This window comes from Urocitellus parryii, chromosome 10, assembly GCF_045843805.1.
Source record: "Urocitellus parryii isolate mUroPar1 chromosome 10, mUroPar1.hap1, whole genome shotgun sequence".
NCBI classification, from domain to species: Eukaryota; Metazoa; Chordata; class Mammalia; order Rodentia; family Sciuridae; genus Urocitellus; species Urocitellus parryii.
In genome coordinates this window covers 105536499-105550494 of record NC_135540.1, presented here as the reverse complement: position 1 = coordinate 105550494, position 13996 = coordinate 105536499, and the positions used below count along the sequence as shown (strand labels likewise).

The following is a 13996-nucleotide window of genomic DNA, read 5'->3' as shown; positions in this document are numbered from 1 at the left end:
TCTCATTAATCAAGAAACAAAATATTGAGCATATAAAGCCATCTGTGTCTGAGCCGGTTACTATAGAAAGTTATAAAATAAACTATAATACAAAAAAAAATCATCTTGGCTCTAAAGGGGTTTACACTATTTTGAAGAGACCAAAGTTACAAAATGAAGTAAGCAAAGAGTAAGACAGGATATAATAATTTTTTTAAAAGAGCAGAGAGATTTTGAGATCTTACTTCTTGCAGGAAGAATCTAAGTCATATTTCAGGTTTTCCTTTCTCTTTCTTGGAGCAAAATCACAGATTTAATTTTTGGATGTCACGGCACTAGAAGATGTTTCAATAGGCCAAACTAACCTGTGTTCGCAAGTAGAGTAATCTCCAGAAAAGAAAATTTACTTTGGGATTTAAGATGATCAAATCTGATTACTTCTCAAGAGGCTTAGAAACCCAAAGCTGTAAACACAGCTGGGGAAATACTTGAATGCGGGTCCATAAAAACTCCAGCAAATAATCCATCTTCCTGGCTCATGACTTGGACACTACTCCATGTACATGAATCTATAGGAAAGCAGTAAATATTTTTATACAACCTTGTTGGTGAGGAGAAAAGAAAAATGTATAGATTCATGCCCACCCACATCATCTCTGTGCAGACTGTAAATAGCTTCCTTGTTTTAGCTGAGGTAAAGGCAAAATGTTGTAACCTAGGAATGTTGTCTAATCGAATCTATAAAAATTGGATGTGTCTTCTCAAAATTTAGAGTGCTGACAGAATTATCTCTGATTGGATGAAAGTAAATGTTCCATTTGTTGGCCAGGAGTCAACAACAGAAATTGAGCCAATTTTCTTTATGCAGAAAAATTTTGACTGATCAAAACCTTTATTTTTTTTCTGGAAGGCTTAATATCTATATATCAACAGTTATCTCTGGTAGAAGAATTAGGACTGTTGGCTATTTACTTGTCTTTACTTATTGGTGTTTTTGACATTGTTCGGAATAACATCTGTGTTTTTTTAGTCAAAAGATATTACGATTTTTGTAAAAGCAACCAACCTACTTAATTTTCTTACTAATAGACATTTGTTTTTCATTCTAAACCATTTAAGTAAATTACCTCTAACTACTTTGCTTATGAAATAAATCTTTGTCTTTGACTCATTTTTAAATAATTTTCCCTGCTAGGAGAGTTCTTATGATCACTGTATCTAGAAATACATGTCAATGTTAATGATATTTTGATGCAGGACTTGAGTCTTGAAAAAAAATTTACTCAGAAGAGGAAAGAAATTATGCCTTAAAAATTTCTTTTTCAGATGACTTGCTGTGTAGTTCATTAGCAAGAGACACAAAAAGTACTTTCTAAAATAATAATGGCTCAGAACCTTGCTCTTTGAGATAACAAGGCTCTGTTTTCGCAGGTGGCCTTCTACTCAAAGAACAAAAACTGGAAACATCCATTGAATTGCCCTGTTTACATGTGTTGAGTCATGCTAATGGGACAGAGCTCAGGGAGCCCGGGTACAGAGCCCTTGTGTGAAGGAAAGACCAGCCTCAGCTTCACCACTCCCAGACGCCCATACTTTTCATGGTGTCTCTCTAAAGACACCTGATCTATTGGGGAGGACATTTTAAGCAGTGCTGCCAATAGAAAGATAGTGCAAATCATGTACAAAACTTAAAATTTCTGCTAATTACATTTTAAAAAATAAAAATAAAAAGCCAAGCTCATTTTAATATTATATTTTATTTAAATGTATCCAAAATAGAATCACTTCAGTTTAAAAGTGTATTGAGATGTTATATTTTATTTTGCAAATGCTTTTTAAAAAATTTTTCTTTAACACTTTTAACATCATTTTCTTTGTAAAAGAGCTCAGGATACACATGGCTGGTGGGTACCCTAAAGGGCAGTGCAACCCTAAGATGAAAATGTTATAATCAAGCAGGATTACAGGATTTTTTTTTTTTTTTTGGTACCAGGAATTGAACCCAGGGGTGCTTAGTCACTTAACCACTGAGCCACATCCCCAGCCCTTTTTATTTTTTATTTCGAGACAGGGTCTCACTAAGTTGCTGAGGCTGAATTTGAACTTGCGAAATTCCTGCCTCAGTCTCCTGAGTTGCTGAGATGACAGGCGTGCACCACTGAGCTCAACTTGGATTATAGGATCTTAAAATCATTTTTATACTATAATTTAATACTATAAAATCAATCCCGTTAAGCATACAACTCAATGGTTTTTAAATTTTGCACAAGTTCAATGTGTAAAAAGTCATACAGACAATAAAGTAAACATTTAACCAGAACTTAACTTCCGACTAGAATTGTTCCATTAAGTTCCAGTCTCTAAATATTTTTAGTCTAATAATTGTCATTTCATCGCTTTTCTTTGTTGAGTTCAGCTGTTTTCTCTTTCTTGGCTTACGTTTTCAAGGATTTCCATCAAACCTTGTTTTGATACCTTCCCACTTAATTGTTTCTCTTGTCTTCTGTATAAGATAATTCTCTGCTGCTTTAGTTTTGTTCAGGATTTATAATTTACTTAACTTGGCCTCAAACTGACTCGTCTAGAATCTGGACGAAGACACTGTTTCCCAGAGCTTTGTTTCCTGTTATACTCCATCACCGGGATCCGCTGGACTGCCTGGGCACCCCCAAGTTGGGGAAAGCAGCACTGGCAGTGTCCTTGACCTATGGGGCAAGCACCTGCCACCAATTCGGTGGTTTTTAGTTTATTCACAAGTCTGTGCCACCATCACCACTATCTAATCCTAAAACACGTACATCATCCTCCTTCAAACCCAAACCATTAACATCACTCACTCTTCCTTGCCTCTTTCCCGAGTCCTGGTAACTCCTAGTCTGCTTCCTATCTCTATGGATTTGTATGGAGATGTTATATTTTATTTTATAAATGTTATATTTTTTATAAAAATTTTTTTAAACACTTTTAGCATCATTTTCTTTGGAAAAGAACTCAGGACACACATGGCCGGTGGGTACCCTTTTCATATACATAGAGTCCGTTAATCTGTGGCTTTTTGTTCCAAACTTCTTTCACTCAGCATAAAGTTTTCCAGTTCCATCTATGTTGTAGCAGGCATCAGGACTTTGTTCCTTTTTATAGCTAAATGATATTTCATCGTATGAATATATACCATGTTTTGTTCAGCCATTCATAAATGTATGGGGCTGTTTGGCTACTGAGAATTACTTCTATGAACATTCATATATGTTTTTGTGAGACAGTATTTGCAATTCTATATAACATAAACATAGGAGTGGGGTTGCTGGGTCATATGGTAATCCTATGTTGAGCTTTTTGATGAAATACCAGACTATTTTCCAAAGTGGTTGCACCGTATTACATATCTGTCAGCAACATATGAAATTTCTAATGCTCCACATCCTTGCCAACCTTTATTATTGTCTGTCTTTTTTTTATAGCCATACTAATCCAAGGTCAGCTGGTATTCTCATGGGTTAAGAAAATATAAAAACCATGGTTATAAAACACAAGAGGATCATATACTAATCCTAAAGATTTAAAAGATTAGGAGTTAAACTCACATTTGCCCAGTCTATTTGTTAAAAACAAACAAACCACCTTGAGGCTTTACGCAAAAGGTTTTAGTCTCTCTGTTCCATTAGCGAGTGAGGTGAGTGGTTTTAGTAATGGGTTAATTAATACCAGTTTACAATTACTGAGTTATTTATCTATATTAGCTCATGGAATCTTCACATTAACCTAGGGGGTAAGTAATATTTCTATCATCTGCACTTTATGTATGTGTATTCTGAGGCTTAATGATAAATAGCTCAGAGTCCACACTTTTAGCCTTATTTATTAACATCCCTTGGCAGGAAGTTATTGAAGGTCTCCTCTAGACCAGTGGTTCTCAAAGTGTGGTTCCCAGGCCAGCAGCAACTGCTTTACCGGGAAGGATAGTAGAAATGCAAACTCTTAGGCCCCACCCCAGGTGGGATCTGTCATCCTGTGCTATAACACGCCCTCCGGCTAACTAATGCAGGCTAGTGTTTGAGAACTGTTTTCCTAGAACAAACATAACATAGACCAATGTTTATAGAAAAACCATGGGGCAGACCCAGTATAAGGTGTTAGGTACATTCAGTTTGAGCATTCAATACTGGAAAAGACATAGCTGTCCCTCAGTGTTTAGATTCATGTGACTCTGACAGATGAGTGGATCAGTGTTAACTTGGAGGGTAACACATTCAAAACAAAGCTGTGCATGTGATGACCCCCCCACGGAAGGCTGAGTAAGCTTCCCTGTGGAAATGACTTAGGAGCATCCAATAAACTTGGAAAGACAACATGGGTTTGAAGATATCAAGTATAGTTGTTGCCACTGTTACTTCCAAGAGAGAATCCAAATTCTACAGCGGGCCTTCAATACATTGTAACACCATAACTGACTCCTGCTGATGTCTCCGCCTGTGTCTCCCTTGTAGTTCCCTGTTACCCCAAGTGCGGTGCACAAAACCCACCGACATCACCGGGAACCTAGTAGCTTTGTTAGGCAGAATCTCAGAGCTTGCTTCTGACCTAGGAATCTGAATTCACATTGAACAAGATTCCCAAGTGACTTGCATGCATATGAAAGTTTCAGAAGTTCTGCTCTGGGGACTGGAAACGATTCTCAATTTTCTAACCTGCCAGATGATAGCACTGTGTAGAACCCTGTGCTTGGGATATCCTACCCAGGACGTTTGACAGAATCACACAGGAAGTTAAGACGACTGGGAGGTCACTAGGGGTGAAGGAGAAAATCTAGTTTCTACTTCTGAAAAATTTGCATTATGATTTCTTATTATATTTTGGTGTACCCAAGCCCACCTCAAAGGGCAGAGGTGGTGACATGAGACAAGGTCTGGGTTGACAGCTGGGTCCTAAATTGCATGCTGATCACAATGAATTGCTTTGGGTTTCTTTCATTTCAGATCCCTGGACTGTCTCCTCATTCATAAATGAAGGAATTGGAGTGAGTGATCTTGCTATATGCAGCCACCCCCCTCACCCCCCGCTTACATATACTCATGAGTCTTTTTAAGCATGAAAATTTGAATATTTTTGGTATGTAAGTCTCTTTGGAAATGAAGGTTTTATTTGAACAGCCCTCTGGAGATGAATAATCATTTCTCATAATTTGATAGGCAAGTTGCTCTGTTAGGTTTCCCCATACATTTTTTTAAAATAACTTATTATATATGTAGTGTTTCATGAGAAGGAAATGATTAAGCAGAACCTGCCTCAGGTATGCCAGGAGCCAGGAAGAGTGGATTTTGATCACAAAAATTGGCATTTGCAATAAATTCAATTCTATTCTGAGTGATTAAGTTCTTCAGAAAACCTATTGACTTTCCAAAGAGTGCGTGGATTAGAAAATACTGACAATTTTCAAACCACCAGCCTTGCATGTTAATGCCCCGGTGTCTTGGGAGGGAACAGTGCAACCACTGTTGGCACACACTGGGCCTCTCAGCCCTCGGAGCGTGCCACCTGATCAGCGTGGAGAGACCAGGGCTCCCTGTTTCCTCCATCACTCTCCTGCCCCTGGCTGGCAATGGACCATTATCTCTGATTCTGAAGACAGCATCTGAATGCCAGGAAGGAAGCTTTCCAAATCAGTATGAGAAACAAAATCCTCTTCTTACAACAGGATACGGTAAAGAAAACAAGGGAGGAAGTTCATGAGAGGGAAAGGTTTAAGACTGTAAACGAAAAATACTCGGGAGAAAAACAAGACATCCCTAACCCAGTGCAGTTTCTTGTGTTTACAGGGAAAATATCAATTGCTGGAGAGACGAGAGGATAGGAGAGACTGACATAGGGTGCCCGAAAACGTGGCTCATCTGTGTCACAGGACTTTCCGATCTGACCTGTGTGCCTGGGAGTCACGGGTGTTTTCTTTCTCAATTTCATTTCTCTTAGAAGAAAAATATTATTCTTTGGGAGGGAGTTTTAATGAGTGAATACAGTTGCACAAGATAGGTGGAAACAGATTGTCCTTTCATTAGCCAGAGATGAAAAGGAATGTTTTATGGTGACCTTTAGCCATACAGAGCTTTAGTGACTTATTCTAGCTTGGGGTTGGAAGAGATTTCAAAATGGTGCAGATCTCATCACTAGGAGGGACCATCCGGAACTGATCACTTGAACACATTGTACAACTGGAATCTGCAGGGCTGACTTTGTCTCAGTTATACCAGAGGATGGAGCGTTTAAATGAATGCAGAAGAGACTCAACTCCGTATTGCATGAAGGACAGAAGATGAGAGTCATGTGTATTTATTATATTTTTTTTCAAGAGTATTAGGATTTCCTGGTAGGAAGAGGGTTATGGTAGAATAAAATAGAATTTTAACCAAGCCTCAATTGTAGTTACTTGGATGTGTTTAATTTTTTTTTGTCAAGGTACAGAATGTATAGCTATCAAGAGATTTATGTGTAGGTCTCATATAATCCTGATACAACCCCATGAGATAGGTTTATCACTATTCCCATTTTACTGAAGCCCAGAGCAGTTAGTAGCTTGCTCAAAGCTGCACAGCTAACAAATAGCCAAGCCAGGTCTGTCTGCACTTAGACCTCAAGTGCTAAATTTTGAACTTCTTTTAGTTTAAAACACTGGCTTGTGTTCCAAGATCTCTATATAGGTATATTTTTCTGATTTCTAAGTTACTCATGAAAGCTAAGCTCTTCATACTATCCTTGCTACTCATCGATGCAATCTGGGCTCTCAATTATTCCTTTGCTAAAGCTGCTCTAAGGGGCACTTGATGACTGAGCCACCTCCCCAGCCCTATTTTGTATTTTATCTAGAGGCAGGGTCTCACTGAGTTGCTTAGCACCTCACTTTTGCTAAGGCTGGCTTTGAACTTGCACTCCTCCTGCCTCAGCCTCCCAAGCCTCTGGGATTACAGGCATGTGCCACTGCACCCAGGTGGGATAATTCTTAATTTGACTCTTTTGTACCTTTTAGTATTATCTGATTTCTCTTTTTCCCAAGCGATGTTCTCTTTAGTTGCGACTCCCCTAGATGCCCTCCCAGCTGCTGAGCCTGACCTGGCATAGGCATTCATGCTTTCTAACCGCCAAACTTCACAGACTTTCCTGGGACCCCTCACCTTGAACCCTCTGCAGCTTTGAGTCTTACAGACCACCCACTTTTTGGAGGGCTGCACGTGCATATTAAGCATATAGAAATTTATTAAATGATCGATTAAATAAAATATTTAAACATTTTCTGAATTCCTAAACAAAATGTATATATGGGTAAAGGCCAGGAAAACTTTTTCTCTTTTCTTTTTTTTCTTCTTTTTTAAACATATAAACATAATTCTACATTTAGAAAATACTTATAAGAAAATGATTCCAGGACTGGGGTTGTGGCTCAGTGGCAGAGCGCTTGCCTGGCACATGTGAAGCACTGGGTTTGATCCTGAGCACCACTTAAAAACAAATAAACAGAATAAAGATATTGAGTCCATATATAACTAAAACAATTTTAAAAAGGGAAAATGATTCCAGTTAAAGGAAACTGCTCAGCCTCACAACAACAGCTCTCTTTTGTAGAGTAAGGAATTAATTCAATTGTTTTAAAAGACTTATATATTTTTAAGGTTAATATTTGAGAAACTTGCAGGCATATCATGTAATAATTAAATCAAAGTGAATCATGAGCCTACATGTAAGAGAAAAAGCTATAAAACTCATGGGAAAACATAAGAGAAAATTTTCATGACTTTGACTTAGGCAATGGTTTCTTACTACAACACCAAAAGCATAAATAACAGAAGAAAAAAGCAACTGGTTTTCATCGAAATTAAAAGCTTTTGTGCTTCAAAGTACATCATTGAGAAAGTGAAAAGATAACCCCTGCAATGTGAAATCATGGACCAATCACACATCAGAAGAGGGATTATTTATGTTCGGAATAAATAAAGAACTGTCACAAGTCAAGCAAAGAAATAAGCTGTATCAGTCCATTTTCATGGCTACAACAAAGTTTCTGAAGCCAGGTAATTTATAAAGAAAAGAGTTTTATTTAGCTCAGAATTTTGGAGGCTGACCATCCAAGAGTGGGTGGTCCCATTCATTTGGCTTCTGACGAGAGTCCTCTGGGCTGTGACACATGGCAGGTGGCATCACAGTGGGAATGTGTGCAAGAGGAAGGGATCACATGGCAAGACTAGAAAGAAAGGGAGAGAGAAGGGAGGGGCCAGTCTTGTTCGTTTATAACAACCCTCATGGATATTTTCTGAGGGCAGATTTATGCAATGAGATATCCCCCAATGATCTAGTCACCTCCCACTAGACTCCACCAATTAAAGGTCCCGCCACCTCCGTATAGCACCACACCAAGGACTAAGCTTCCAACATATGAACCGTTGGAGGACTTACTCAATTATATCCAAACCATAGAATAAGCCAGTTTTAAAAATGGGCAAATGATTTGAATAAATATTTCTCCAAAGAAAATACACAAATAGCCAATAAATTCACGAAAAGATGCTCCATATGATTAATTGTTAGAGAAAGGTATATCAAATGGAGATATCACTTGATACCCACCAGGATGGCCAAAAAGAAAAGGAAGAAAGGAAGGAGAGAGGGAGGGAGAGAAAGAGGAAGAGAAGGAAAAGAGGAAGGAAGAAAGAAAATAAGAATTTAAAGTGGTCTGGCCTTTGGGGAAACATTGAGGAGGTTCTTCAATATCCCAGAATAATTGAGAGCAGGGACTCAAGTGGATATTTGTTCACAGATGTACATGGCAGCATTATTCATAATCTCCAAGGTGCAAGCAACCCACTCGACCGCTGATGGATGATTGGATAACCAGTGTGGTATATACTCACGGTGGAATACAACTCAGCCTTAAAAAGGAAGGGCATTGTGACCCAATGAGCATATTATGCTAAGTGAAAAAGACAGCGACGAAAGGACATCTAGACGGCATGACTCCACTTACACGAGGTCCTTGGATTAATAAAATTCATAGAGACAGAAAGTAGTTTTCAAGGGCTGAACCAAAGAGGGGCAATGGAGAACCACGGAGTGGGCCCAGGGTTGCTTTTTTGGGGGGATGAGGTGTTCTGAAGGTTGATAGTGGTGATGGTTACACCGTCTTTTACATGAACTACCACCCACTGAGTTGTATATTTTACCCAGGTGAATTTTATGCTGTGTAAATTATGATTCAGTATGACTTTGTACAAAGGTAAAACGAGTAAATGGAGGTCTGTGGCCTGCAGACTAGCATTCATTTCCTCTGTCATTCAAATTCTGGTTGAACACACTGAGCCAGGGGTGGGGCGAGGTGCTGGGCAAAACGGCCACCCCGCCTCAGTGCAGAGACCAGGTCTCTGGGGCATCAGGAGCCATATGGATAGTAGAAATTGGGGGGCAGCCAAGATAGAAAGCCTTCTCTTCTCAGTCAAGTGTCATTTCTTCACCTTCTTTTGGCCATAAAGAGGCAAACCAGGGAAAGGAGACCAGCTCTCCGTCAGCTCTCTTGTGGTCCTCAGTTCCTCAGGGGCTGTAGACTCATGAGAATTAAAGTCTTGAGAATTTTAAGTTCCCTTTTGAAATCTAATAAGAACCACACTAGGCGCCCATCTTTAGCATGAGTCTGGAATGGAAGTGGATGCCAGATGACAACCAGACCTCTGGGGAAAGTTTATTCTTCATACGTTTTTTGGACAAAACAGGCGTGGCTCATGAGGGCTTCTCCTGTCCCCTTGGGCTACCTTTGCTCCAGGTGCACTCACTGGGGTGCAGCGGGGCTCTGGCTCAGGATGTGGGCAGCTGTTGTTCTCAGCCTTTCTCTCTCAGGCTAGCAGTGTCCTGGGGGAGAAGAAGAGCTTAGCTAGGGACAAGACTTCCCCAGATGGTAGATGGGGACCAGATCTGTGTTTTCCTAGGACTCTAGCCGTCCACTGGAGTCTTGCCGTCCACCGAACTCTCTTGTCATGTCCTTGAAGGTACAGGGTGGACCTCAGCATGTATTTATCATCCTTCCTGATGGACGTAAATTGCTCAGTGACACATCTAAGAAAAACCCTGTCAAGTGTTGGTAAACTGATTTGAGCAATCCTGTTGAAAATTTTACTTTTTTTCTAGGTAACTTAGACGGACTCCCACATCATTTCCATGAGAATTGCTATTAATGGTGGGAGACTTTTGATTTAAAAGAATATCAAATGATTGTTCAGTGAAAGCACTCCTTTTCTGTGTGCAAGTCAGTCCTGAGTCAGATCTCTGCAGATGGATGCCACCATCTGTATACATTTAACGCTCTGAGCCGCACTGGATCCTTGAAGCCTCCTTTGCTATCACTGCTCCTCAATGAAGATCTAAGGGTTCTTGGTGCACATGGGAGGAGGGATTATTACTATTCAGAATAAATAAAGAACTCTCACAAGTCAAGCAAAGAAATAAGCTGTATTAGTCCATTTTCGTGGCTACAGCAAAATTTCTGAGGCCAGGTCATTTATAAAGAAAAGAGTTTTATTCAGCTCAGAATTTTGGAGGCTGACTGTCCAAGAGTGTGTGGGTCTTACACCCTTCCCCTTAGCTAGGCCTCCATCTGCACTCCCTCTGGGTCAAGTGGAGCCAGGTTTATTTCATTATGACTACGCAAGTCTGTGAGGGAAACTGCGTATAGGAAGCAGCCAGATGCAATCCTGGGTGTCTGTTTACAACACTCCAGCTTCAGAGGCCTCTTCAGGTTTCCAAGTAGGAGAGAAAGTGAAAATCACTAGAAACGAAATCATCTCTGGGATTTCTATTAGGCAAAGCTTGGAAGCAGCCATGTGGTTGGAAGGTTGGGAGTGAGTGGAAGTCTGTCCCTAAGACAGTCCTTGGGGCACACACACAGGGTAGGATGTTCACCTGGGCTGATAAGGGGGTTCCTGGAGGTGAGAGTGGCAGTGAGCACCCCTCCCTGCCCAGCCATCCCTCCATGCATCCAGGACTGGACACAGGATGGGAAGTTGTGCCTAAAAGACAGAACAAGGGTGACAAAGTCCTTTCAACGAAGAAACAGACTCTCCCAAAGGGGCAGACTTTCAGTGCTTACTTAGAGTTCGCTCTGGCTCTTAAACCCTCACTATGACCATGCCGTCTGCCTTCTGAATGGCTTGCCCACTGGCTTGCCTGCACCACCAGCCGTTGCCCTGCCCAGAGCTGATCAAAACCATCAGCAAAGCCATTTGCCTCAAAGATGAGGCCACAGCGCTGAACTGGAGGTATGGGACGGGCTCAGACCCAGGGCATAGGAGAAAAGACACCCTTTCTCAGTGTGTACTCCGTCTTTGGGGTGGTAGGTGTGGCGGTGTGGTTGGCCTGCAACTCATCTCAGCAGATGTCACCTGAAAGACGCTAGGCCAGCATCTTGGCTTAATAGAGCCTCCCTTTTGTTTTTAAATATTACAGGTACACCTCAGATTTTAAAAATGGATGATCCTGTTTAAAAAATAAAGATCCTCTGTATGTGCACACAATAAAGACCATAATAACATCTGTTTTCCTCATTCCTCCAAAATACTAATCCATTGAAAAGTCAAAATCTATACAATGTACCTGGACTATTTCTTCTATTTCATTGGTGCACGCGCGCACACACACACACACGTTCATGCTACATAATATTCCAGGAGCTTGTGCTTAAAACAGAGGCTTTAAAATTAATAACAAGGCACAAAAACATTTTGTCATTTAGAATTGGGTGCTTATACAGTCAATCTTAATTATTTGTAGATTTCATAGTTGTGAGTTTGACTTCTCCATAAAACTTAATTGTAACTACCCAATCTATATTCATGGTGATTTTGTGGTCATTTGTGGACATGCCCAGAGCTGCAAAAATTTGAGTCACCAGATGCAGACATTCCCAGCTGAGGTTGAACAAGATGACGTTTGCCTTCTTGTTTCAACAAGTGGCCTTTTTGTTTCAACAAGTCGATTTAGAACCACACTTTCACATTTTTGTGCTTTCTGTTCATGGTGACATCACCTGTTACCTGCGGCCTGCCTCCCCCACCTCTGCAGCAGCAGCTCCTCCTCCTCCTCCTCCTCCTCCTCCTTCTCCTCTTCCTCCCCCTCCTCCTTCTTCTTTTTTTTTTAAATTTTTTTGTAGTTCTGGGGATTGAACCAAGGGATACTCTACCACTGAACTACATCCAAGCCCTTTTTATTGTTTATTTTGAGACCTCAGGGTCTTGCTAAGTTGCTGAAGCTGGCCTCAAATTTGTGATCCTCCTGTTTCAGTCTTCTGAGTCACTGGAATTACAGGTGTGTACCACAGTGCCTGTCTGGTGACTTGTACTGAAGAGCTGTCTAGTGTCCCAAAGTAAAGAAGGCTGTGAAGTACCTCACAGAGCAAATACATATATGTTAGGTAAGCTTTGCTCAGGCATGAGGTATAGTGTTATTGGGTGTTTGATGTTAGTGAATCAACAATATATATTAAATAATCTGTTTTCAATTACACACATAAAACAAGGTTATTATTGGATGGTTGATTAAAATGTGACTAGATACTTACAGTTCTCCTAGGAAGAATGGTTCAGAATTTGCTAATTTAGTGTTCAGAGAGACATAAGAGAACTCAAGTATCAAGAATTCACTGAATCACATCTATGAATACACGACCAGTGTAACTCCGTATCATGTACAATCACAAGAATGGGAAATTATAGTTCATGTATGTATGACATGTCAAAACACACTCTACTATCATGTATATCAAAAAAAATTAAAAACATTTTTTAAAGAAATAAAAAAAATAAAAAGAATTTACTGAATCAGGCTTAGAAGTAGAACAGCAAAACAAGAATAAAGCTTAAGAACCCTCTCCCAGGTTGGGTTAGGGTCTACTTGCTTGTAGAAGCCAGCTGGGAAAGACCAGTCTGGGTGAGCCTACAGGGTACTAGCCAGAACTTTTCAGGGGGTTCCACTGGCCAGAAGTGTGGTCCTATGGACTGGGTCGATCTAGGATGTGTGTGTTCCAGACATGGTGGGGGCAGGGCAGAGGGCCATGGAATTAAGAGATGCAGTTTCTTGGAGACAATTTTAGCAGCCAATGCTAGTCTTTCTGGCCTTGTGTGCAATGACGGTGATGGATGATTCTTCTAATCAATTGCAGCTTGACTTGGAAAAGAGTCAGGTGGGCCACTGAGGGGAGAAGGTTGGTACTGGGCATGTCTAGGGCTGCATTATCACAGGACCTTGCTCAGTGTCAGGGTAGCTACCTGGAATTGACTGCTGCAATGGCTGAGGCTTCAGAACTGACCTGGGCACTCAGAGTGGGATTTCCAGTGACCACCAGGACAGTGGCTCCTTCTCCTCTGGTTTCCCATCCTTCCTTCCCCTTCACAGTCAGAGGCTGTAGCAGGTATGTAGAGAAAGCTGTTACCACGCACAGCTCTCCTTTGCTGACCTTTGGCCTGCTTCTGCAAGTGAGGCTGCTAATTGCTTACAGCCACTGCCTTCATCCACACAGCTTCTCCTCTGAGGTGTCACCCCCGTCCCCATCCCTCTGCACCCTGGCTAAGTGGGACAGCCCATAGGCGATAACCGACTGATTTGGTGTACAGAAGTCTGCTCCCTCATCTCAAGGCAGGATGAATTCTCAGGTGCCATTCATGCTCCCTGTGGGATCAGGCTAAACCTGGCCCTGCAACAGCTATCTCCTTGCTTGGGATTGTCCCCCTGCTCTGTCCTGCTTCTGTCACATCCTTTCTCCTGAGAGCACTTCCTCAAGAAATGCTTTGTACAAGAATCCTTATCTCAGACTCTATTTCTAGATAAGAGAAGTCAAGTGGGTGATGGGGAGGGAACTTTGAAATCAAATAGGTCTGGGTTCAGACCCAACTTCATCAGGGATTAGTGGCAGGAACCGAAAAAGTTAGCTGGATTCCATGAGCCTTTGTTTCCACCTTCACATACATGCAGAAGGACCACATATCACTTGCAAAGA

General features: G+C 41.0%; 1 protein-coding gene across 1 annotated transcript in view; it reads right to left on the bottom strand.

Annotated features, from left to right (window-relative positions):
• Lnx1 (ligand of numb-protein X 1) overlaps window positions 1-13996 on the bottom strand; it is a 166319-nt gene that overhangs the window by 134547 nt on the left and 17776 nt on the right. The gene's annotated exons all lie outside the window — the stretch shown is intronic.